The sequence below is a fragment of the Pinus tabuliformis genome, chromosome 2_2 (genome assembly GCF_031772625.1).
Source record: "Pinus tabuliformis cultivar Carrire ecotype Pingquan chromosome 2_2, CPIR1, whole genome shotgun sequence".
NCBI classification, from domain to species: Eukaryota; Viridiplantae; Streptophyta; class Pinopsida; order Pinales; family Pinaceae; genus Pinus; species Pinus tabuliformis.
This window is the reverse complement of record NC_142300.1, coordinates 282,131,447-282,159,079: the sequence shown is the minus strand read 5'-3', so window position 1 is coordinate 282,159,079 and position 27,633 is coordinate 282,131,447. Positions and strand designations below refer to the sequence as shown.

The window sequence follows — 27,633 nt, the reverse complement described above, 5'->3', positions numbered from 1 at the left end:
CTTGCGATAGTGCGATAATGCGATCTGCGATTCTGCGATAAGCGCAATTGAGCAACCCTGCGATAACACATTTTAATGAAAAATGCGATAATGCGACACTGCAATGTTGCAATGCGAATCGCAGAAACTTTCCATCGCGGATTTTCCCCGGCTCAACATTCAAGAAAAACTGTCCATAAACCAAAAATTGAATACGCGCTTTAATGATAATTAATGAATGATACGCCAAGTGTTGATGAAAGACGGTTTTGTGTTTTTCAAAGAGTCAGTTCACGTCAGGTGGCATGTTTTTGTACATCTGTAGAGCTTAGAGCTTTCTTGTCGATTTTTATTATCATTACTCTCTCCTCATGTGTGAACTGCAGGAACGAAAAAATAGAAACAACACAAAGCAATGTGTAGGAAGCCATGAAGGAAAAGGGTAAAACTTCAATGCTCAGAGACAGAGAAGAAATGTCCTCATAAACGGATACCACATGCAACAGAGCCACAGATTCGCAGAACGATGCTGAGCTATCCATTACAGATCTTTCAGTCACAGCCATGGTTGAATGAGTAGTTGAACAATGTTGATATCAACAGGCGGTTTAACGCTCAAGGTCAGAAGCTCACGAAAGCAGTATGTTTACAAAATTTTGAAGCTTATACCCGGTGAAGGAAAAGGCACTAAAGGCAAAAAATGCATCAGAAAGGCCCGGATCAAAGAACGGAGGCAGTTTCCGATGCACGATTAGCGCCTAATCACGCATCGCTGAGAAAATTGCTCAAAAAGCAAAGCCTCTAACTGCTCAGTCACTCGTAAGCCCGGAAAATGCAAGAAAGCAAAGGCAGAAGCAATTTGAGGATTAACCAAGTGGAACTTGGATTATTACTGGGCATACACAGTAAATCCACATAGCCAGAGGATGACTCTCGAGTATATCATCTATTTTGCTGAAAAGATGGTGCCAACTCTTACCATTTCTGTTTTCTTAGCTCAACCAAAAGCGGAAGACAGTCAGCCAACTCTACCCAGGCAAATATTGAATGCTCACAACATTAAGGAACAAATGCAGAAATAGTTAGATATTAGATTTAATTTTTAGAAATAGTTTTGCTTAGAAAAAGGGCGGTCATTTAAACCGTATCCTGAATCTGTGTAATTAAGTTATTTAGTTAGTAGTATTTAAACCCTTCTCATGCATTTAGAGAAGGGTCCAGAAATTTATCAAAAACTTGTCCTCAGAACATGCAATTTTGCACCCTCAGAGGAGGTTTTGGTGAATGAACGGATCAAGATTTGTTGATGTTTGCATTTGATATCTGCTACTGATGTTGCACTTCTGTACCCTTAGTGGATGTTAGAGCAAGGAGAGATAAATCATTGTTGCTTGAAACTTATGAGTAGGACTAGTCATAAATGGTACTTTTATCTCTTGACCATTTTTGCTTATATGTTAAAGTGATATACAATTTTTAGTTGTTTATGTATTATTGCATGAATGCTTGAGTTATCATTTAGCACTTTTGTACGGTGATAACTATTTATTTATGTTTAATGTATGAATAGCTCATTATGCGATATGTTGTTCACAACTGTTTTGTCTAACTTTTTATGCGAAGTAGTTCATCTTAATTGATTTCCTTTCTTATAATCGCTGAATGATCTTTATTACCAGTTGTTATTTGAAATCTCTTTAGATCGCATAATAGAAGAATTACATCCCGGGTTAGTATAGATTTAGATGTGTTGTTTATTAGATTACAATAGCATAGAATTAGATTAAAAGTTTGAATTAGAATAGCTTAGATAGGAACTGTTAGATCAGCAACATCAAATTCTACACAGACACACATAGATTGGGAAACTGGTCCCATTATCCCCAGTCGGACCCGCTATACCAAATGGATAAGGAGCTGCCAACCAAGGTCCGGACCGGGCGGGTATCCCCCTTGTTGTTGACCCGATTTTCGGGGCCTCAACACTTTCCAAAGCTACAAACAAACATAGAAGCTTATGGCAGGGAGTAAATCCACTTGCTACAACTTGACTCTAGGAATATCCTCTAAAAAGGGAGTCAAGCATGATATAATATTGGACCCACTGGAGTAATTTACATTGCTTCATTGGTTACGGTAGCACGATCTGAATACATTACAAACGATATTCAAATGTACCTGGAAATCACTTGAAAGGATTAACATGATTTAAGGAATCTTTCAAGGGGGTTGAGCATTGTTACTCTTCCAATGCATATATATCTGATCTATGGCTATCCCCCTATGCCAATTTGTTGTACATGGTAACCTTAGTGACCATAATCTTAGGGCTTGTACCCATGGTGATGGTGGGGGGGAAGTTCTTGTTGTACCTGGAACAAACATTGACTAGACTCACTTGGGCCTTCTTTGAGGGTACTTCACACGAGATGGTATATGTGAAGTTACTTGCACTAGGTCGTGACCATTAAGTAGGTTGTCAACGTAACTGGTTCTAGCTGCACTATCTCTAGCCACTTTTCACATTGATTCCCGTGACGTTGGGTTTTATCACCAACTAGTGATTTCGCTACAAAAATGTTGCTTGCATGGTTTGACACCTTATATTTGTTAGCGTGCGTTATATTGATTGTTTCTACATTTTAGTGAGACCTTAGGTGTGAATTGTGAATTTGAATTGTTAAATATTATTAAAATTCTTAATTAAATCCATAGTGGCACATTTACCTTGATGTTCTCGTAGAATGCAGGGTTTACCCCCTAAATCTACACCTACTAAATTGGAAAATAGAAAACCAGAAAAATATAAAACTATAGAACATGGAACATCAAAACAAACCTGAAACATTTTCGCCTATTTTTACAGAACCTGAGATTACAAAATCTAAAACGTTACATACTCACATGGGGGCTTCACTAAAAAAACAATACCTTACCATGTTCATTCATATTGGGACATTAAAAATGAGAAAAACACAAATAATATATTAAGCATACAATAGGGGACAAAATAATTTTGATGTGTTGTATAAAAATATATGCATTATAAGATATTGTTTATATGGCACATTCTCTATGCATTCACAAAAAAATAGGCAGGATCGAGAGTGAGAGGGAGAGAAAATGCGTAGGTTTCGCCCTGGAAGTAATTTTGACCGATCTTGAGGGAGGCAAGAAACTTGGAGCCTTGGTGGTTTAGTTTGAGTTTCTCTTCATCCAAGTGGTTCAATATGAGGTCCATTTTGATGAAATTGCAATTGTTTAGGTTGTCTCTACTATGGTTTCTTATGTAGGATGTGACTTTTTATTTTGGGTTTGGGATTGATTTTCTTGTTGAACAAGTGTCCTATAGCAAATCATTGACCTTGGCTTATGAAAGATTCAAAACGGAGTATTGAGATTTTAGCACATCACCTATCTATGTATACAAGAGCATGTTTTCTAGGAAGCTGAGGCTCCATGAGCACGACGATGAGATTATGGGAGTTCTCTCATTTATCTTTTGGACATTCATGCTTGTTCCTCTTTGCAAATATATCTTTTTCGTATCGACTGCAGATGACAATGGTGAAGGTATGGTTTGTGCCTGTCTATGCCCTTAGTTAATGGTTCAAATCTCGTAGTGCTATGACTATTGTTTCTCTTTATCCTTGCAATGGGAGGTGGGACATTTTCTCTCTATTCATTGCTATGTAGAAATGTAAACTTGAGCCTTTTGCCCAACCAACAACCTTTCAATACATAATTTTCCACATATAAGGTTACCAAACCTTGCGAAACTGACCTAAGTTGTGCAATATAGTCATTCTTTGAAAATCATAAGAGGTGACGCATTTGGCCTCTACTAGTTGTGTTGCTAGGAACCTCCATGGTGATTGGGGATAGAGTGATTACTCCAACAATATCTGGTTGGAATTCTATTTTCCAAGATTGAACTGCACTTTTGAAAATAAATGGTTTGCAAATAGTAATTTAAGTATATAAAAATGAAAAAAATAATGCATTTTATATGAAAATTGGGAGCTACAGTGGTAATTTGTGTATGAAATTGCTTTAATTCTATGTGGAAAATTTCGGGCTAGGTTCATATCATGACTATAGGGTTTTTTATCTTCTTATTTTTTTGGCAGTTATGTTAGCAGTTAAAGGCATAAAAGTTAAGGTTGCTCATCTCGATGATAGTGAGAACAATTCCACCCTAAAAACCCTATCAATATTCAATTGTTTGTTATTGAATTTGAGGATGATGTTTATTGACGTGATATTTGGCAGGGTACATTGTACTCATTGCATGTGTCATCCTAGTGGGACTCTTTGCACTTCACCACTTAGGCACTCAGAATGTTGGTTTTATATTTGCACCCATCATCACAACTTGGCTTCTTTGCATCAATAGCATTGATATTTACAACATAATTTCGTGGAACCCCAAGGTTTTTAGAGCCATCTCACCTTAATACTTGTTTAATTTCCTTTAGAAGACCAAAGTAGATGGTTGGGAGTCTCTCAGAGGCATAGTCCTTTGTGTTACAGGTTTACCTCTTTTTTAACATCTTTATGGAAATCCCTTATGAGAAAAGGATCCAAGCAAGCTCAACTTATTAGTATGTCTTAGAAAATATTTAAAAAGTTAAAAGAATATTTTTAGCAAATGGTTTTCAAGGTTTACAAAGTTTTCTTTTGTAAAACCCATGATTTTTTTCCAATGGATATGATTATTTCTGTAAAATCTTCAGTACTTTGCAAATATTTCTTTTTTCAGGGAATGAATGCTAAAATAACTGAATTGATATGATGATATGCTCTAATAAAAAGGAACCTTAACAAATGGATGGCACTGCAGTTGAAGCCAAAAAGTCTTTAGCTGTTAATTACATAAGAAACTTTATTTCTTGTGATCATATTGAAGAATATCAATCATGATTGATAGGTGTTGAGGCTATGTTTGTTGATTTGGGACACTCTCACAGTTGTCAATCAAGGTGAGAAAATCTCTTTGGTTTCATGACTGAAACACACTTAAAATCCACTAAGAAATAATCAATTTAAACTTGGGTATGTAATGGAAGATAATTTTCACAAGAGTTGTTTATCCCTACTTGATTCTCACCTACATGGGAGAGGCTGCATTTATTTCCCAACACAAAGAGGACATACATAGAAACTTCTATATGTTGATACCAGGTGAGTTTTGTCAAGATAAAATATAGTTCCATTATGCCTTGAAGATATAGGAAGTTGTATTTTATATAACAAAGAGAACATAATATTGTTTTTGTTAAACTGGAGAGACTTAAAATTTTCTAAAAAGCAATTTGGTCATAGTGGGGTCCTAAACACTTCCAAATCTTCTTTTCCAAAAAAAAATTTGAAACCTTTGGAACTAGGACACTTATATGAGAGTTAATCTGAGGATGAATTTAATGCAGAAGTTGTATTCTAGCTAGTCTTCATAGTGGCTACCTTAGCAACAATAGTGAGATTCAGCCAGTAATCTCAGCTACCTTTTCAATAATCAATCAATGCTCAACTTTGAGTTGTTTTCCATGGGTGAAAGTTGTGCACACCTCAAAGCAGATATATGGCCAAATATACATTCGAGAAATAAAATGGATTCTCATGTGCCTCTGCTTGGCACTCACCATCACTTTAGAGATACAAATATTATTGGTCATGCCTATGGTATTTCCCCCGATCCTCTTTGCCTTTCATTATTGTTATGGAGATGTGTTGTGATCAAACTAATTATTTTTCTTGATTTACAAGTCTTGTTGTGACAACGATCATGTTTGTAACAACCTGCTTAATGGTTTTAGTGATAATCATTGTATGGGAGAAGAGTATTTATGCAGCCGGAAGCATTGTATTCATTTTTGGGTCTATTGAATTTCTCTACATATATGTATGCATAATAAAAGTTCTAGAAGGGGGTTGTGTCCCTTTGGTATTGTCCTTCATATTAATGGCTATTATATGTGTTTGACATTATGGAACTTCAAAGAAGTATGAATTTAACCTACAAAACAAGGTTTCAATGGAAATAATTCTTAGTCTAAGGTTGGGTTTAGGCATAGTGCGGGTTTCTGGAATTGGGTTTATTTATACAAAACTAGTAACAGGAGTTATTTCCATCTTTAGCCATTTTCTGACAAATCTTCCAGCCTTCCACCAAGTTTTTGTCTTTGTTTGCATCAAGTTTTTTCAGGTTCCACATGTTCCATTGGATGAACGCTTGCTAATAGGGAGAGTAGCTTCAAAACAATGCAAGATGTTCAAGTGCATAGTGAGGTATGGTTACAAGGATATCCATCAAGAAAACTATGTATGTTAAGTTTTTAGTTTCTTGATGTTTGAAATGGAATCCATTGGCATGGTGGTTGAAAAAATGTTTTCTAGTTGTGTATATGAATTTGGATTTTCTTCATAATTTGTAGAAGAGCATTTGAATTAGAAATTCTCTAGTACTTAAACAACACTTCTAAATCCAACACTTTTTTGGGCATATAGAAATGTAGTTAAAGCTCATGTCCAAGGTTACTAGGGTTTTTGAAAGTATTGATTTTGGAGTTTTTCAAACACATTATAGATCTATTCATGGTGGAACTATCTGTTTGAATTCAGAATCTCATCATCTAATTCACAACCGATGGAGGAAAATATATTCCCTGCTTGGTCTGAAATTGTTGAACAATTCTTATAAGAATATGATGTGAGGTTAGAGAAAGGTTTAAATTCTCATGAAGTGGAGAAACAACGTTAAATAGATGGATGGAATGAAATCTAGAAGAAAAATGGTACAACTTTGTGGAAGTTGGTAGTGGAGAAATTTGATGACACAATTGTTAAAATACTTCTAGTGGTAGTTGGAATTTCATTTATCCTTTCCTACATGCATGATAATGTGTCTTATGAGGAGAGTATAATATCCTATGTAGAACCCCTGGTCATTCTCTTTATTCTAATCCTTAATTCCATTATTGGAGTATGGTAGGAGAATAATTATGAGAAGGATTTGGAAGCTCTTAAAGAAATGTAATCTGATCATGCAAAGGTCTTGACAAATGGAAATTATGTTCCAAATCTTCCCTCCAAAGAACTTGTTCTAGGAGATATAGTGGAACTGAAGGTGGGAGGCAAGGTTCTTGCAGACATGAGAATTGTGTCCCTCAATACATCCACTTTTAGGACGGAACAAAGCTCCCTGATAGGTGAGAGTGTGTCTATGGTCAAAAGAACATATCCAATCACTATTTATGACTGTGAGTTGCAGTAAAAAAAGTGTATGGTGTTTGCAGGAACTACAATTACCAAGGGTTGTTGCACTTGCATTATTGTGAGCACTGACATATCTATGGAAATAGGTAAAATTTAGGCACAAATTTAGGAGGCTTAAATGGAAGCTCGTGATACTTGTTTAAAAAGAAAATTAGATGAATTTGGTGAAATATTGGGAGCAATGATTGGTGTTGTTTGTATTATTTTATAGATCATGAACTACTAATATTTTCTCTCATGGGACATCATAGATAGGTGACCAAAAAATATCAGTTTCTCATTTGAGAAGTGTACGTACTACTTTAAGGTTGTTGTTGCTCCTTGACAAGAGAGAGTGTGTCTGTGGTCAAAAGAACATATCTAATCACTATTCGTGACTGTGATTTGCAGTCAAAAGAATGCATGGTGTTTGCAGGAACTACAATTACCAATGGTTTTTGCACTTGCATTATTGTGAGCATTGACATGTCTACAGAAATAGGCAAAATTTAGGCACAAATTCAGGAGCCTTCAATGGAAGCTCATGATACCTGTTTGAAAAGAAAATTAGATGAATTTGGTGAAATATTGAGAGAAATTATTGGTGTTGTTTGTATTCTTTTCTAGATCATGAACTACTAATATTTTCTCTCATGGGACGTCATAGATAGGTAGCAAAAAGGTATTAGATTGTCATTTTTATGAAGTGTACGTAATACTTTAAGATTGTTGTTGCTCTAGAAATTGTTGCTATACCATAGGGATTACCTATTATTATTACTATATGTTTAACTCTTGTAACTTGTAAGATAGCACAAAATAAGTGGCTATTGTGCATAAGCTACGTAGCATCGAGACATAGGGTTGCACCATATTGGTTTTCTTTGATAAGAAAAACACTCTCACAACCAATCGGATGGTTTCAAATGAATTTATAGCCATAGGACATAGTGTTGGTTTGATTAGAGAGTTTAATGTTTAAGGAACGTGTTGTAGTGGCTACAACCACCCTCTAAAATTTTACCTATGCTTCATTTAGGAGCCTTCCTCCTAAACCAAAACAACTCATCTCGCATTGACCCAGGTACTTGTGCTTTGATTGAGCTTCATATTTTTTATTTTGGATTGAGTTTTCTCACTTTCTTTCTAAACCATGAGTCAATCTGTACAGATCATGAGAGGTAGCGCAGGGCATAAGAGGCAGCCTAGAGCCACTCAGCTTAGAAATTGTGTAGAAGCTTCTTGCTCAGAAGCTGCTCAGTGCTTGAGCTAGTGAGTTGCCCAGTCCTTCTCGAAACTGCAAAATCTCTTTGGGAAATGCATGGAAGCTTTTCTCGAACAAGAAAAAAAAAGAAAAAAGTGAAAAATCATCCCTAAAAAATAGGGATCTATTTTTAGCAGCCCGGAGGAGACACTCAAGTTATTTTCGAAACTGCACCAAGTGTCGCTTTTTCCTTGATTTTTGGCCTTCACATCATAAACATTAAATCGACCAAATATATTTAATAAATGTAGCCAGATCACATTTTCACATTCAATCTTGGAGCTTTGGCATTCCCGAGGAGATAAAGGAACCTCCGGTGCGATCATCGTTGCTTTTCCGATTAAGTCTTGCTTTTCTAGTCTTTTGTTGTTTTTTCCGTCACTTTTGTTTATTTAGCTTGTGAGAGTGTTGTTTCAACTTGTTTTATCTTGTAGAAGTGTTGTTTTAGGTTTTTCATTTCCTTTCCCAAGTGTTGAATGCTTTACCAAGTTTTTGCACTAAGGGTCGTCATTGTGGTGGCTCTCTCCACATGCTTCGTTTTCCTTCAGTTTGATTGATTTATGCACTCGTTTCACTCGCATTCACTATAATTCACTTAGATATGCACTCAACATCATTCAATCTTTCAGATATGTTCGATTTCTCACTTCCCTTGGGAAGATTTGGGCTTCCTTGACCCATATCTTGTCTTCCCGAGCATGCACTGCGCATTTCTGGAACTCAAGGCCTTTGCCTTGGCTTATGGAATTGCATAGAGGTTTCCTAGGTCTGTCTCCAACTATGCACTGTGCAGTTCCAGGAACCAGCCCCGAGCCTTGGCCATTGAGACTACACAATGCGTAGTCTCTCCTGGCCTGTGCCCAAACTGAACTGCGCATTACACAGTTCCAGTCAGCAAGACCTCCCCACTATCTCTTGGGACTGCACAATGTGTAGTTCTAGTTGGTATTTAGTCACCTTTGAGAGCCAAGATTGCGCAATCCTTCGCAACAATTGCCTATTTTTTTTCTTGGTATATTCTTGAAGTGCTTTTGGTTTCAAGCTAACATTTGCATGCCATGAGTGTCCTCTCTATCTCCAGGTACAACAATTGTTGAGCATCTCTCTAGCAGTTACATGTAACATGGCTTCCAAGAGAGCCGTGTCAAAGGATACTGTCGAGAGTAGCATTGGGGAAGTAGTTGAGCAGGTGTCAGTGAATTTTCCAGTTTATGCAGACACTCAGTTGTTCATTGAGAAGGGCATGAAGTTAACATGGCAGGAAATCAAGGATATCTTTGTAGGGGACTTCAAGGAATATCTAGAAGATCGACAAGTTTATATCAGTTTCCACTAGTCAGGCTTACATAAGGTTGCATGCAGGTACCCTACCTTCCCATGTGCGGACATCATCCACTGGATTATCTCACACACAGATCTAGAGACTATGAAATTGAGCAGTGCCAGTGGGATATAGATTTCCAACTTTAGGGCGGAGAACTATCAACAGATGTATCATTTACCTCATACTATGAACCACATGGATTCACTTTTCTATGCCACCGACAAATTTGTGAACACCAGAGATATTGTAAAGCACTGGGTGAAAGAGTCGTCGAAGTTCAGAGAGACACCCACTCATGTTTACAAGACAAAGTCACTCAGGAAGGCCTACCAGTTCTTGATCATCTTTGCATGCCGATTATATGGTCAAGAGAGCATGGAGACATTTCTAGAAAATTGGGTGGTTGTGTTGGACCAGTTGGTGAATGATGGAAGGCCATTCAACTAGTCAAATCTATTGGCTCTTCAGTTAAAAATCCATGTGACTAACACCCAAAATCTTCCCAAGGATGAGCAAGAAAGATTCTAAATATATGTGTATCTACTTGATGCAATTTGTGCCCAACATCAGTTTCCTAGCATGGGTTGGACATGGACACCAAAAGAGACTATCGTCAACATTTATTGCAACTTTCTTTTGGAATGCAGTTATCGAGGAGTTATGGGGAGGCTATCTTACCATTTTATCATCTCGTTGTACAAGTTTATCTTTGAGTAGGATGCACCTTGCATGTCCCAAGAAGGGATGGAGGTGATACTTAACATTGCAGATTGGTATGCCTCAACCGGTGGCACCTTCATCAAGATTTTTGGCAGAGAAAATCCTTTGCATGTTCTACCAAGGTATGCCATGAACAAGTTGGTAATGAAAGAGGTCACATATCACCTCTCCACAGGGTTATCATCATGACTACAAAGGAAGAAGAAAGCACTATGGCCCGCCCTTCCTTTGTGAAGTGGATTGTACGAGATTAAGATCTTGATAGATGTGGATTCCAAAGCTAAGGAAATAGTGAAGTTTTAGTTTGGCACCAAAGACTTCAATTGGTATGATCCCCATGGTATTTGCAAGAACAAATGTACGAAGGTGTACTATCCATGGATCCACGGGACATGTCATTGGGTGGAGCAGGACCCTTGGAGGTATTGTTACAACTACTCCAAGAGAAATGAAACGATCAGTATAGCCATAACACGAAAATCTGCTCTATAGGTAGCAACACCGCAGGAAGTAACAACAACAATAGCAATAAACAATAAACTGAGGTAGAACAAGGGTAAGAGGAAGGTTGTCGAGAACCCAGAAGTGGAGAAAAGCTACAAGTTCAAAGAAGATCCTCTCATTGAGAAAGCAACTTTGGCAGCGGAGGCAAAGAGGAAACAACACATAAATAGGGCAGAGTGAAGGAAGAAAGAAAAGAAAAGGCTAGAGGAAGCAGAAAGGAAGTTGTAGGAAATTGAGAAGGAGTTGAAGGAATTACAGGAGCTAAGAAGGAGAGAGAGGGAAGAGAAGTAGAAATAGGAAGAATATGAAAGGAAAGGCACGATGATAGAGAAAATTGTGCCCATACAAGTTGAGGAGTCGAAACAACTAGTAGGTGAGGAAGAGCGTGAGCAGATGCATGATCGAGAACTTGTTAACAAATTGAGAAATTGATCTAAGTTCCAGACATGGAGTTGGAGAATGAACCACAGGATCAAGACACTGACCTCATGCCACATGCACCTGAGGTCACCCCTCAGTCTCCACCTCCTCTGGTATCAGAATGAGTCCCGAGCGAGCAAGGAGAGGATGTTCTCATTGATGATGATCTAGTGATGGACGTATACAATTTATCATTCGATGAGTTGCAGAGTAATATTATACACTCGCAGAGAAATAATTTCCCGGATGATCACGTGCCACCTGCATTCATGAAGGAAAGGGTGATATTTTCAGATGTCTAAAAGCATCTAGTTTCCATGGCCGATGCCACTTTGGCTTATGCAGGAGCCACGAGCTCAAATGTCAAGTTCCTATTGGCAGAGAATGAACAAATGGAAAAGAACTTGCAAATGGCCAGGAAGAAGGTAGAACAATTTGCAGGTTTCGTAATGGCAGAGATGATGAAAGTGGTACTTGCTAAAGTATCAACTCTTAAGGCCACCATATGGAAAGTTTGAAACGAATTTTTCACTTTGCATAAGGCGGTTGTCCATCTATATGGCTTTCAGTATTGGAGCAGGACAATTATCCAATTTATTAAAGACATACGTGCTGCTATCGCCCATGTGCAAGAATGGACAATGAGGTACAAGGGAGCCTCGCTTCACTTGCCAAAGATGATGAAGCCGCAGGTAGAGCTAGACAAAGAAAGGATCCAGATGTTGATCCAGAACTATGAGAAACTCACCCCGTTCATCACCATCATACAGGTTTCATATGCACAGTTGTATAAGAGTTTGGATGTCATGGTAAGAACACACAAGATCCTATCAATTGGTTCCCTCACTGAAGCTAAGCACAAGAACCAAGTCCAGTTAGAGATCGACAAGTACATGGAGCAGCTAAGGCAAGAGGCCACCAGCGATGACTTGGAGTTGAGCGCACAAAACATATAGAAGTACATTGGTGGTCCTGTCATGGTCAAGACCATTCTGCACATGCTTCAAGATGATTTAGACAAAGGTTCCAAGGCCATATACCCAAAATATATGGAGGCAAGATTCTGCTATCAGAAAGACACCATCAAGAAGTTTGGGGACATCATCTAATAGTACCAAGCTTGGTATCGGTATGTGACCGAGAAGAATCAAGTGGAGGTTGCTGGGTTGATCTTTCACCAAACTTCCGAGTCATAGTGTTTTGTCTTGTTAGGCTGACTCTAACCTATTTTGTCTCACATGGGTACATGTGGAAAATGTATATTATTTGTAAATATGTTGTAAGTGAAATCGCAAGTGTAATTAGTGGAATGTGATCAATCACTATGTATGTAATGAGTTATTTGTAAAGATGTTGAAGTGTCATGAGGTTAGTGAAAGAGTAAAAAAGGGGAATGTCAAGGGTCACCCCACCCTTTGTTATAAATAGAACCTCATAACTCATAGAACAGGCTTTTGGGAACCAAGCTTCTAGCTAGGCTTAGGCTTAGAGAAGGCTTGGGAGTATTATGATGAGCCTTGGCTTCTCCACAACATAGAGTGAGTATAATTCTTTGGAGGAGCAGGTGTTCTTGACTGTACTGTTCCACTATTGGGGCTATTGGTTGTCAATGGTGTATGTATGGATGGAACTTTCAGTTATAATAATAATATTTGAGCTAGCACGCTTTCATGCATATGTTGATATTGTAGTTGGACTATTATGGTTACTTTAGCAATGTATGCTTTTTAACTTACGCATTAGCTTATGAACTACTTTATATGCAATTGTATGAATCTTGTTGAATGCGTGTTGTTGGATTAACCCGTTACTTTGTTTTATGGACTATTCCACATTTCAATTTGTGATGTCATTCCGCTCGTGTGTTCCTTTCAGTTTGCATAATATTACAGGATTCTAAGGGACACACTTCATTTTCCCCTCCATGTGTTAGAAACCCCATGTATCTCACTTGACTCGCTGCAAGGTCACACACTTTCTTTCGACCAAAGTCATCATATTTATCTCTGCGTGCTAGCACGGTCAAGGCACTACATTACCACCCACTGTTGGGACTCCTACTCCAAACAGTCTGAGGTCTAGTTGGTAATTCTTACCAGGGAGATCCCCTAAATGTTGGTGGGTCCAACACTGTCAAAATTTTTGGCACTTGAATTTTGTTTTGAATTTATGCACATCATTCATGACTTATATCACAATCTCAAACCCGACATGTTTTTCTGACACTCATGATTTCGATGTACTAGTGGACGTTATAGATGGCTTGTCACAAGTCAAATTTGATGGCGAAAGCAGAGAATCCCTATTAATCCACGCAGTTTCATTTATGGGTTCTGTGACAGGGATGAAGTCCCCTTGGATGACATTGTCTGTGGGTTGTTTTCTTACACGTTTGAAGGGCATGTTAAGCAATGATGTCACACATTGCCTGCAACCTCTATACACTATTTCAACCACATGATTAGAGAATTAGGTCGTGATTTCGTATTTTATGACCATAACGCACTTAATCGAAAAATTCTTAAATTGAGAAAAGCACCTGACGAATCAATTGCGCACTTTTATGATCATTTCTATCATTACTGTTTTGAATTTTAAGAAAATGAAGTTGATTTGAAATTTCTGAATTAAAAGATTTCAGTGTCTTGTTCACATATCTAATAATCCACACGAGTTAGAATCTTTTTGAACACCTCCCAACATACCTCGTTGTTAGAGCTTCTAAATCTGAGACGGATAAGGTCACTACCCCAAGCGACCCTCCATCCCCTTCTCATCAAACAACTCTAGATTCATAGGATGAGGTGGGAGAAGTTGTGAACCTACATGTTGAACTCTCACCATCTCCTCCTTCCCCACCTTCTATAGATTTCTGCGTAGATTTGGACTACTAGCCTGATGGTTGTTACATGGTCTCATGTTCTCAACCTCCATCCACTGGTTCCTTTGATCCTCCATATCTTGCTGTGTCGTTTTCATCTCTTCCGGACTTCACATGTGATGTTCACAAGGATCAGGTTGTGGACGAAGTTGGTGTCAAACAACCAACTTGCGCTATCATTTTTTATGAGTATGTGTGGGAATCTAAATAAGAAGTTGCAGTGAAAGATGGCCTCCTTCTGTCCGCACCTCAACAACTTTATCCTGGCATCTTCTGCAATTCTGTCACTGTTTATTTCTCTTGTGAAAATTCATCTCCGAATGTTTCCACTTCCGATCATTCACAGAACACGCAGGATGTCAGTCTGTCATTTGATTGCGGAGAGGACAAATATTTCTTCCCGAATCCACTCAATCTCTCATCTTTCATTTCTGGAAATTCAGAGGGTGAAAATTTTTGTTTCTCATCAATCCCTCTCTATGATTCGTCAGATCATGAGGATGTCCATATTGAATTTTATGATCATGGCTATCGTGATCTTTTCACTCATTCATTTGATCATGATTCTGATTCACCTATTGTTGATCTTTCTAAGCCACTAGTCTTTGATGATAAGTCTTATGATGAAATGGAAACTACTCAAGTTGTTGAGGCATTTCAACCTGAGCTGATGGTTATGTTAGGTTATTGTAGCCTTCAGGTCTGTCCCACTTCTAATCAAAAATCTTTTGAATCTCCACAAGCTCCTCATTAGTCTCTTGTTCACATTGAAAATCAATTATAACTCACAATTTTCGCATCCTCCACTAGAATCACATGATCCTATCACTCATGCATTGGAGGAGTCGTACGTAGTGAGCACTGTTATGAAACGAAAATTTTATTCTTTCTTCATGTTTGCTCATTTTTCAAGTTTGAAGGAGTGTACATACTTGTCTTCCATGCACAACGTGACACAACACCATGATACGTCCGCAGAGTGCCTTTCATGTGCTTTCATTTTTTTCTTTTCTGTGGACACATTCAAACTTCAAAAATTCTAGTTTGAATTTATTTATCTTTCTTTTCTATTTGTATGCTTGAATATCTTTCTCATTAGCCATGCCATCACCTACATGGGTCAACCAATGCACCAATGGATTCATTGGAAATATCACTTCACGTGAGTTGGCCCATGCTCTGCTTAGCTTAGGAGGAGTACTGTTTTCTTTCTTGTTTTTTTTCTTGGTTTTTTTTTTGTTTTACTTCTTTCCTTTTCTTGTTTGTTGTCTTGTGGGCCCGTACGATTAGTTTATGCATGAAACCGTGTTTGGATTCTTGAGACAAGTAGGGTGAAATACACGAGGACTTGTACAACTATCAACATTTGGTTATTTGTCTATTCCCTCTCTTTATGAATATATTGCATTTCTTCCAATCAATGATACCCTGATGGAAAATACATTCCTTTCAGAGTGAGTCTTAGTGAAATCACAACGCATTCACTCTTAACTAGTATCGCCCACTCTAAGCGGCTTTCTATATTCGGTTAGCCCTTGTAGACTCAGTCAAGTAGAGTAAGGTGAGGAGGAAAACAACCTTAATAAGTATGTTATAGGTATATATAAACATCCTTCTCTGAAGGGAAAACCTCTTTTTCTCTCAATAATTTTGGATCCCTCTTTTACCTAATGAAATAAATAAGTGCATATGCAAAGTTCTTTGAAAAATAAAAAATGAAATGGAAGAAATAAAATAAAGGCGAAAGAAGAGAAAGGCTTCTTGCACAAAGAGGTGAAGCACGTAACTCCACCGGGGTACCATCCAGGCTCGCTGGCAGTGGAGCAATGCTTGTGTTCCTAAAGTGACTCCATTGGGGTACTGTCCAGGCTTTCTGGCAGCGGAGAACCACTAGAGATGAAACTAAAACTATGAAAATCTATATTAATTGTGCATCAATATACCCCTCATCCCCAATCGAAACAAATCAGTTGACTTGGCTTGGTATGTGTGCTATTGATAAAGAGAATGGTAGGGACTATATCTTTAACTCAAGATGGTGAAGAAGCTATGACAATCAAAGAATCGAAAAATACTTCCAGAAGAGTTAGACTTGTTTTACACAAGACAAGGTCCATATAGAGAGATGGAGTTCTACCAATATGTCACCAATGTTGTAGCGGCTAAAACCACCCTCCAAAATTTTGCCTATGCTTCGTTTTGGAGCCTCCCTCCTAAATCACAATAGCTCTTCTCACACTGACCCATGTACTTTTGCTTTGATTGAGCTTCATATTTTTCATTTTGTCTTGTGTTTTCTTACTTTCTTTACTTTCTAACCCACAAGCCAATCTCTTCACCTGGTTTCAACCTAGTTCTAGGCTTGCCCTAGTGAACATCACAATCCTTGAGGGCAACCAACATTTCTCTCTAGAATTGTGAAGTTTAAGCTGACAGTGAGCCTTCAACTCCAAAATTGCACAGATCCAATTGACAGCCAGCCTTCAGATGGGAAACTATGTAGAGGATGAGAGGCAACCCAGAGCCACTTAGCTAGGAAATTGCGTAGAAGCTTCTTGCTCAGAAGCTACTCAGTGCATGAGCTAGTGAGTTGCCCAGTCCTTCCTGGAACTGCACAATCTCTTTGGTCAATGCATGGCAACTTTTCCTTAAAAATAAAAAAAGAAAAAACGCAAAATGTGAAAAAGCATCCCTAAAAAATAAGGATCTATTTTTAGTAGCCCGGAGGAGACACTAGAGTTATTTTGGAAATTGCGATCAAGTGTCAGTTTTTCCTTGATTTTTGGCCTTCACGTCATAAACCCTAAATCGACCAAATATATTTAATCATCATGGCCAGAGATCATTTTCACATTCAATCTTGGAAATCTAGCATTCCTAAGGAGATCAAGGAACCTTTGGTGCGATCGTCGTTGCTTTTCCGGGTAAGTCTTGCTTTTCTAGTCTTTTGTTGCTTTTTCTATCGCTTTTGTTTGTTTAGTTTGTGACAGTGTTGTTTCACTCATTTTTTTGAATGACCACTAGCGTTTCAACTTGTTTTATCTTGTATAGGTGTTGTTTTAAGTTTTTCATTGGCTTTCCCAAGTGTTGTATGCTTTACCTAGTTTTTGCATTGTCGGACATCGTTGCGATGACTCTCTCCACATACTTCATTTTCCTTCCATTTGATTGATTCCTACACTCATTTCACTCACATGAATTATCATTCACTTAGATCTACATTCAAAATCATTCAGTCCTTCATATATGTTCGATTTCTCACTTCCCTTGGGAATATTTGGGCTTCCTTGACTCATATGTCATCCTCCCGAGCATGCACTGCACATTTCTAGAACTCAAGGCCTCGGGCCTTGGCTTCTGGAATTGATCATAGGTTTCCTAGGCCTGGCTCCAACTATACACTGTGCAGTTCCAAGATCTAGCCCCGAGCCTTAACCACTGAGACTGCTTAATTTCTCCTGGCCTGTGCCCAGATTGAGCTGCACATTGCGTAGTTCTAGTCAGAAAGACCTCCCCATTGACTCCTAGGACTACGCAATGCAATCCTTCCCAGAAGTTGCCCAGTTTGTTTCTTGGCCTATTCTTGAAGTTCTTTTTGTTTCAAGCTAACATTTGCATGCCATGAGTGTCCTCTCTGTCTCCAGGTACAACAGTTGTTTAGCATAGCTCCAGTAGTTACAAGTAACATGGCTTCCAAGGGAGCTGCGTCAAAGGATACTATCAACAGTAGCATTGGGGAAGCAGTTGAGCAGGTGTCAATGAATTTTCCAGTTTGTGCAGACATTCAGTTGTTCATTGAGAAGGGTATGAAGCTATCATGGCAGGAAATTAAATATATATTTGCAGGGGACTTCAAGGAAGATCTAGAAGATCGACAATTTTATATAAGTGTCCACTGGTCAGGATTACATAAGGTTGCATGCAGGTACCTTGCCTTCCCATGTGCAAACATCATCCACTGGATTGTCTCACACACAGATCCAAAGACCGTGACATTGAGCAGTACCAGTGGTATATAGCTTTCCAACATCAGATTGTAGAACTATCAACAGATGTATCATTTACCTCAACTAGTGAACCACATGGATTCACTTTTCTATGCCACCCACAGCTTTGTGAACGCCAGAGACATTGTAAAGCACCGGGTGAAAGATCTGTCAAAGTTTAGAGTGACACCCACTAATTTTTACAAGACAAAGTCACTTAGGGAGGCCTACCAGTTCTTGATTATCTTTGCGTGCCAATTATATGGTCAAGAGAGCATGGAGAGCTTTCAAAAAAATTGGGTGCTTGTGTTGGACCAGTTGGTGAATAATGGAAGGTTATTCAACTGGTCAGATCTATTGCCTCTTCAATTGAAAATCCATGTGACTAATGCCTGGAATCTGCCCAAGGATGAGCAGGAAATATTCTACATGTCCACATATCTACTTGATGCAATATGTTCCCAACATCAGTTTCCTAGCATGGGTTGGACATGGACACCAAAAGAGACTGTCGTCAACATTTATTGCAAGTTTCTTTCCGAAAGCAGCTATCGAGGAATTATGGTGAGGCTAGCTGACCATTTCATCATCCCATTGTACAAGTGGATCTTTGACCAGGATCCAACTGGCATGTCACAAGAAGCAATGGAGGCGATACTTAACATTGCAGATCGGTATGCCTCACCCAGTATCACCTTCATCTGGATGTTTCATGGAGAGAATCCTCCACATGTTCTACCAAGGTATGCCACGGACAAGTTGGTAATGCAAGAGGTCGCATATCACCTCTCCACAGGGTTATCATCAAGAATGGATAGGAAGAAGAAGGCACCATGGCCCTCCTTGCCTTTGCGGATTATATTGTACAAGATTAAGAGCTTGAAATATGCAGATGCCGAAGCTAAGGAAATAGTGAAGTTTCAGTTCGGCACCAAAGAATTCAATCCGTATGATCCCCATGGTATTTGCAAGAACCACCGTGAGAAGATGTACTATCCATGGATCCATGGGACATGTCATTGGGTGGAGGAGGACCCTTGGAGGTACTATTACAACTACACTAAGCTCAATGAACCAGTTAGTATAGCCACATCATGGAAAGTTGCTCTGCAGGTAGCAGCACCACGGGAAGCAACAACAACAACAATAAGCAACAAACTAGTGTAGGAGAAGGGTAAGTGGAAGGTTACCAAAAACAAAGAGGCGGAGAAAATCTACAAGTTCAAAGAAGATCCTCTCATTCAAAAAGTAGCTTTGGTAGCGGAGGAAAAGAGGCAACAACGCATAAAGAGGGCAAAGCGGAGGAAGAAAGAAAAGTAAAGGCTGGAGGAAGGAGAAAGGAAGTTACAGGAAACAGAGAAGAAGTTGAAGGAAGAGAAGGAGCTAAAAAGGAGAGAGAGGGAAGAGAAGCAGAAATAGGAAGAGTATGAAAGGCAAGGCATGATGACAGAGCAAAATACATCCATACAGGTTGAGGAGTCAGAACAAGCAACAGGTGAGGAAGAGGGTGAGAAGATGTATGATCTGGAACTTGCTCAGCAGATTGAGCAATTGTTCGAAGTGACAGACATGGAGTTGGTGAATGAACCATAGGATCAAGACACTGACCTCATGCCGCATGCACCCGAGGTCACCTGTCAGTCTCCACCACCTCCAGTATCAGAACTAGTCCCGAGCGAGCAAGGAGAGGTTGTTCTCCTTGATGATGATCTGGTGATGGATGTGTAGAATCTATAGTTTGATGAGTTGTAGAGGAAGATTGTACAGGCGTAGAGAGAAAATTTCCCAGATGATCACGCATCAGCTGCGTTCATGAAGGAAAGGGTGATAGTGTTAGATGTCAGAAAGAATCTAGTTGCGATGGCCAATGCCGCCTTGGCTTATGCAGGAGCCACGAGCTCAAATGTCAAGTTCGTGATCGAAGAGAATGAAGAAATGGAAACTAACTTGCAAGTGTTGATGCAGGAGCATCTGGCACTCTTCATTAAAGAAGGAATCCAAAGTGGAGCAAGGAGGACGTGGACCATCGGAGCAAAACAGGGGACAAATTCTGTTTAAAATAGAGCTAGTTTGATGGAAGCGATAAGTCTCTAGAAGACTTGATTAATGTAATGTAATCTGCCATATGTATATGAATAGAGAGATTTAGGGGTTGTTGAGGAAATCAAGGAGAGGATTGATCGGATCCTTTCAGTGATTCGATCCAATATTCCTGTAACGATGAACCTGTGTGTTATATATATATATCGTGAGACAGATAGGAGAGAGATGAGATAGAAAGAGAATAATAGAAATTGTGTAACAGAGATAGATACAATGTAGTCGAGAGGGAGTTTGTTATAAGGCTGAAATGCCTTAGCTTGTAATCGTCAGTATATAATAGAAAAGTGTGTGTTCAGTGTTGAAATTGTGTGCCTGTGTGTTCATAGATAATTTGAATGTGTTAGTGTTGCGGTTTTGATCGACCATCGATCACTATAAGGACCGATGGCGATCCATTGATTAACAAAATATTGTTATATATGAGTGTTCCATGTGAAGATAGAGTATGGCAGAGAAACTAGGGTTTTAGCGTAAATCCATCAATAAGCAGAAGATCAATGATGTAGGCAACAGAGAATGAGAACCATTGATCGTTTAGATCTAACGGTCATCGCATGGTGGAAGAGCGCGGAAGATAATCAGCAAGGAAAGAGGTTCCGCAACAAGAAATGGTATTTCGGGTGAGGTAAAAGTGGTAAGTGGTATTGAAGGGTGAGCACCCAATTCCACTAACTGAGCGACATGTAGCAGTGGAGGAGAGAGAGGAAACTGCTTTTTGGGTGGGTAATCCCCATGCTATTTGTCCACCCGAAATCTCAGACAGCCGTCAAATCAAGTGTGTTAGATCAATGGACAGAATCCAATCACAGATGATGATCAAAGGCCTTATATTTTTTTATGATGATTGTCTTATAATTGAAGATTTTGTTGCAGAAAATGGAACATATTTGGCATAGGTGGATATCCAAATGAAAGAAGAAGATTTCCTGCGAGAAGGAAGAAGGAATGAAAGCAGAAGGAGAAGAGGTATAGTTGTCGAGGTATGGAGAGTTTATGGTCTTACTGTCATATAGATAGCGGCAGCAAGAGGTGAGAAGACTTGCAGCAAACCTAGAGCGAGGAGTGCTCAATTGTTTCCAGAGGAGAGAACCAGGAGGATGCCAAAAGACTAAGCTCAGAGGAGAAAGCTTGGTGAGGTATCATGTAGTAGAGGAAGACTGTTACTATAGAGGTTGGTTGCAACTCACAGAAGATCATGAAGGTAGTTCCACTGAGAAGTGGGTAGAATTGCTAAGGACAAGGAGAAGCATATGACCAGGAGGTCATAAATTTTTATGCCTTGGGGGTCTGATGTAGGAGCATCCGGCACTCTTCATTAAAGAAGGAATTCAAAGCGGAGCAAGGAGGATGTGGACCATCGGAGAAAAACAGGGGATAAATTCTATTTAAAATAGAGCTAGTTTGGTGGAAGCGATAAGTCTTTAGAAGACTTGATTAATGTAATGTAATCTGCCATGTGTATATGAATAGAGAGATTTAGGGGTTGTTGAGGAACTCAAGGAGAGGATTGATCGGATCCTTTCAGTGATCCGATCCAATATTCCTATAACAATGAACCTGCGTGTTCTATATATATATCGTGAGATAGATAGGGGAGAGACGAGATAGAAAACGAATAATAGAAATTGTGTAATAGAGATAGATACAATGTAGTCGAGAGGGAGTTTGTTCTAAGGCTGAAATTCCTTAGCTTGTAATCATCAATATATAATAGAAAAGTGTGTGTTCAGTGTTGAAATTATGTGCCTATGTGTTCATAGATAATCTGAATGTGTTAGTGTTGCGGTTTTGATCGACCATCGATCACTATAAGGACCGATGGTGATCCATTGATTAACGAAATATTATTATATATGAGTGTTCCACGTGAAGAAAGAGTATGGCAGAGAAATTGGGGTTTTAGCATAAATCCATCAATAAGCAGAAGATCAACAACGTAGGCAACAAAGAACGAGAACCATTGATAATTTAGATCTAACGGTCATCTCATGGTGGAAGAGCGTGGAAGATAATCAACGAGGAAAGTGGTTCTGCAATAGGAAATGGTATTTCAGGCGAGCTAAAAGTGGTAAGTGGTATTGAAGGGTGAGCACCCGATTCCACTAACCGAGCGACACGTAGCAGCGGAGGAGAGAGAGGAAACTGCTTTTCGGGCGGGTAATCCCCATGCTATATGTCCACCCGTAATCTCAGACCATCTTCGGATCAAGTGTGTTAGATCAACGATCAAGATTTAATCGCTGATCACATTTCGGGAAGGTTAAGTGACGACGTGGTGGAGTGCCGATAGTGATGAAGAGCAATTGGAGAATCAGAGGTCAGAGAGCGCAGCGGAAGGCTTGAGGCGAGAAGGACCCGACGATTTATGAACGTGGGTTCATTATTATTTGAAGTTCGGCGTATGTGTTTCAGAGCGGGGTTTTCCCGTGTAATCCTATGTATCTCGATAGTTGAATGGTCCCGAGTTCTAAGGCAAAGAGCGATTAAACACTTCCGATAGGTTTGTGGGCCATAACCCATAGGTCTCAGGATCGAAATTTGTAAATGAAAGGGATTTTTCCTTACCCCAAAATCTCCTTTCATCAAGTGTCTACGAAGATGGAAGAAAAATCTGCAGGTTCCACAATGGAAGAGATGAGGAAATCGATACTTACTGAAGTATCAACTCTTGAGGCCACCATGCGAAACTCTATGATGGATTTTTCAACATGCATAAGTCGGTTGTCCATTTATACGGATTTCAGCAACAGAGCGAAAGGATTATCCAAACTCTCAAGGACATACATGTTGTTATCACCCATGTGAAAGAATGGAATATGAGGTACAAGGGAGCCCCGCTTCACTTACCAAAGATGATGAAGCCACAGGCAGAGCTAGACAAACAAAGGATCCAGATGTTGATCCAGAACTATGAGCAGCTCCTCCTGTTCGTCGCTAGCATATAGACTTCATATGCACAGTTGTATAAGAGTTTGAATGTCATGGTAATAACACACAGGATCCCTTCAATCGGTTCCCTCATTCAAGCTAAGCACAAGAACTAAGTCCAGCTAGAGATCGGTAGGTCCATGGAGTAGCTAAGGCGAGAGGACACCAATGATGACTTAGAGCTGAGCACACAAAACATGCAAAAGTACATTGGTGGTCCTGTCATGGTCAAGACCATGCTGCACATGCTTCAGGATGAGTTGGACAAAGGTTCCAAGACCATATACCTATAAGCTATGGAGGAAAGAGTCCGCTATTAGAAATACACGATCAAGTAGTTTGGGGACATCATATCACACTACCAAGTTTGGTATCAGTATGTGATTGAGAAGCATCACATGGAGGTTGTCAAGTTGGTATTTCCCCAAACTTTCGAGTCATAGTGTTTTTTCTTGTTAGGCTAACTCTATCCTATTTTGTCTCACATGGTTACATGTGGAAAATGTATATTATTTGTAAATATGTTGTAAGTGAAATTCTAAGTGTCATTAGTAGAATGTGAATGGTCACTATGTAATGTAATGAGTTATTTGTAAAGAAGTTGAAGTGTCACGAGGGTAGTTAAAGAGTCACAAAGGGGAATGTCAAGGGTCACCCCACCCTTTGTTATAAATATAACCTCATAACTCATAGAACGGCCTTTTGGGAGCCAAGCTTTTTTCTAGGCTTAGGCTTAGAGAAGGCTTGGGAGTATTGTGACGAGCCTTGGCTTCTCCACGACGTAAACCAAGTATACTTCTTTGGAGGAGTAGGTGTTCTTGACTGTAATGTTCCACTATTGGGGATATTGGTTGTCAATGGTGTATGTATGGATGGAACTTTTAGTTATAATAATAATAACTGAGCCATCACGCTTTCATGCATATATTGTTATTGTAGTTGGACTATTCTGGTTGCTTTAGAAATGTATGTTGTTTAACTTATGTGTTTTCTTATGAACTATTGAGTATGCAATTGTCTGAATCTTGTTGAATGCGTGTTGTTGGATTAACCTGTCACTTTGTTTAGTGGACTATTCCACATTTTAGTTTGTGATGTCATTTCGATCGTGTGTTCCTTTCACGCTGTGTACTATTACAGGCTTCTAAGGGACACACTTCATTTTCCCATGCGTGTGTTAGAACCCCCATGCATCTCACTTGACTCACTATAAGGTCACACACTTGCTTCCAAACAAAGTCATAATACTTATCTATGTGCGCTACCACGATCAAGGCACTACATTACCACCCACTGCTGGGACTCTTATTCCAAACGATCTAAGGTCTAGTTGGGACTTCTTACCGAGGATATCCCCTAAATGTTGGCGGTTCCAACACTATCAACAAAAGAACATATATTCTTGAGGATGGAAGAATATTGGATTGGTCAACACATAATGTGGAGGAAAATTTATAAACTTTAGAAAAAATTGTTGCAGTTTGCAATGGTGTAGGGATATCTTGTCAAGGTCAGTAGTTCCATGCTACTGGTATTCCTACCCGAGGTAGCCTTGAAGGTTAGTAATTTCCTATATAATTGATTTTTTATTAGTTTTCATGTTATGTTTCGCCATTTCAACAGTTAATGGAGTTTTAACTTTGGGATTCCATCATCTAGATTCTAAGGTTATTTATACGTCTCTTTTGGGCTCATGTGGTCTAGATAGGCACTATTAAAGGCCTTTGTGAACTTCTTTTTATTGCTTCTAGAGACTACAAATGCTTGTGGAGCTAAAACAAGTTTTTAAAATGGGCCTTTGGATATGGGGGACACAATTTCTTCTTATGCTTCAAGAGATAAGTGTTGAAACCATATAGAGTTGTTTGATAGTCAATCTCTAGAATGCATAACCTACTGAGAACATAAACTAGCAATGTGTGGGGAGGTCTCATTGCCCCATATATCTTTATGTAAATATACCATTCATCTATATACCAGTCTCCAATCTTTTGCAACACTTCTATATCTTCTTGAGACATTCTTGGGCATCGTTTGCAAAAGATCAGCTCATACAAAGGTGCAAAAAAGTAATCACATATATGAGCATAATTATGCATGTATTTATGCTCCCAAAGGTCCTTTCAGTGCAATGAAATGGAGGTTGGTCAGGTGTCTAGGACCAACCCATGCCTACAAATGAGTTAGAAACACACATCACATCCATTAGATAAGATGACATCAAATTTTAGAAACACACATCACATCCATTAGATAAGATGACATCGAATTTTGGAGGATTGGTGGATGCACCGGGTTTGGCCTTCCTAATAGCGTCTTACAAAGAATGGGATAGAATGGTTGCCCAGCTGAAATAAATTCCTCATTTTGTGATTTCATGGATTAATGACACCCAAGATACTTTCAAATGTGAAGGTTACTTTTCTCCATAAAATATTCTGACCAATTAAGCTGCAAACATATCAGTGCCTTTCAAATTACCGCTATTTTATATGTAATTATGTATTTCTATAATTTGTAGGATCAACTTAATTTCACAAAGAATTGACTTCATTTTACAAAGAATCGACTGCGAGTGATATATATGTAGCTGTCATTTCAGTGTATTTTGTGGATGGAGAGAAACATTCATTCTGAAGGGGAAGGGAAGTCAAAGAAAGCAAGTGGTTGTAGCTTGAAAATGTCTAGCAATTTGGAAGGACCTAGACTAATAATGAATAAAAATGCAGAGAAATGACAACAAAATGAAATCTCCACTTTGAAAAACAAACTACGCAAAGGAAACAAAAACCATACTAAGGAATATATGACATTTTTTTCCAATCAAGATAGAGAATTCTGATTTTATGATCCATTCAGGTGATTTGTTATGAAATTAAACATCTGATTTGATGTGCCATTTTTCGCTCTAATAACCTCCCGATTTTTTTCTTGCTTCTCATTTGAATATATTGGTTGAAAAGAATTCGGGAACAATTTTTGAAAAATTTAGTTTTAAATACTACAAAATTTACACAGAAGGAGAGCGAACATATGGGTGGTATTGATAGAAATGGTTTTCTTTACTTCAATGAAAGAATGTCAATAATCATCACTCCTGCAGAATCTATGATGAAGATGGTCGTTTCAGATGGCCAAGAGGAAGACTCTCCTCATTCACATTCTAGATCGCCTGTGAGGACTTTTGCCATAGACATGGGTTCAAGGAAGAGTCCTGCTATGGATGCTGTAGTGAAGAAAATGAGCTTAAGGAGCCATTTGAAGTAAAAGAGTTAGGATTTTCCTATATAATAGGCCATTCTTATGTTCAGGCTAAGGAATCATCCTTCACGCTGAAGAAGTTTTCCACAGGCATTGCATACAGTTTCTTAAGAACAAATTACAGAGATCCCAGTGCAATGCTTAGTATTCCCCACATTTTCCTAATTGAATTTAGTATGCTCTACTATGTTTGACGAGCATCCATGATTTTCAGAAATATCAAATGAAACCAATAGTCCCACATATCAGTTGGAGTGACCTGCTTTGTATATTCTAGAGATATCCAAAAGCTTGTAGAAACATTTTTCGCACATACTGACGTACAGTAGAGTGTTGGCCAACTGCACGGCCAGGATCAAAGAATATCATGTAAATTTATGCGCTTCCCAAGCTTGTTTTGAGGAGGCATGTGTATGTTTATTTGTGTTTTGTGAAGCTTTTTCTACTTTCCTTGAATAAAATTTTAGTGCCAATAATGTTGCCAAACAATGTTAGTGAGATGCAGTAATGTCTTTAATGAGAATTTAATTTAAATAATTATTATTATATTAGGTTGAATTGAATAATGAATATAAAATATGATTATTCTATTATAGTATTATATTAAATTTTATTGTGTCCAGAAGGTTTTTTAGTATGGAAAAGATGTTGTAATATCTTGTGTTCTATAAACAAAAATAATAAAGTAAATGTAAATATAAATAGTTTTAGGATTCCAAATGTTGACAATCCATGATTTTTCCCTTGGTATTCTTCTCTAATGTGGCCTATTTAAAAAGATAAAATTCCAATAAACTTTTATTTTTTCTACACAAAGAGTTTGATTGGGGTGAAATCCAAATCCAAATAAAAAAAATACCAGTGCTTGCCAAAGATACACGACCTAACTATGAAGCTGAAACAGTACAACCTCTGTGATATTAAAATTCAAGCGGTTCCAATCTAACTCAGGAGATCCCAGTGTTTCTTGCGAACCCCATCAACTTCCATGGATGATATGGAAGTTTGA

General features: G+C 38.7%; 1 pseudogene; it reads left to right on the top strand.

Moving 5' to 3' along the window:
- The first annotated feature begins 3,040 nt into the window (after nt 1–3,040).
- On the top strand, nt 3,041–26,818 carry LOC149192417 (potassium transporter 1-like; annotated as a pseudogene).
- The last annotated feature ends 815 nt before the right edge of the window (nt 26,819–27,633 follow it).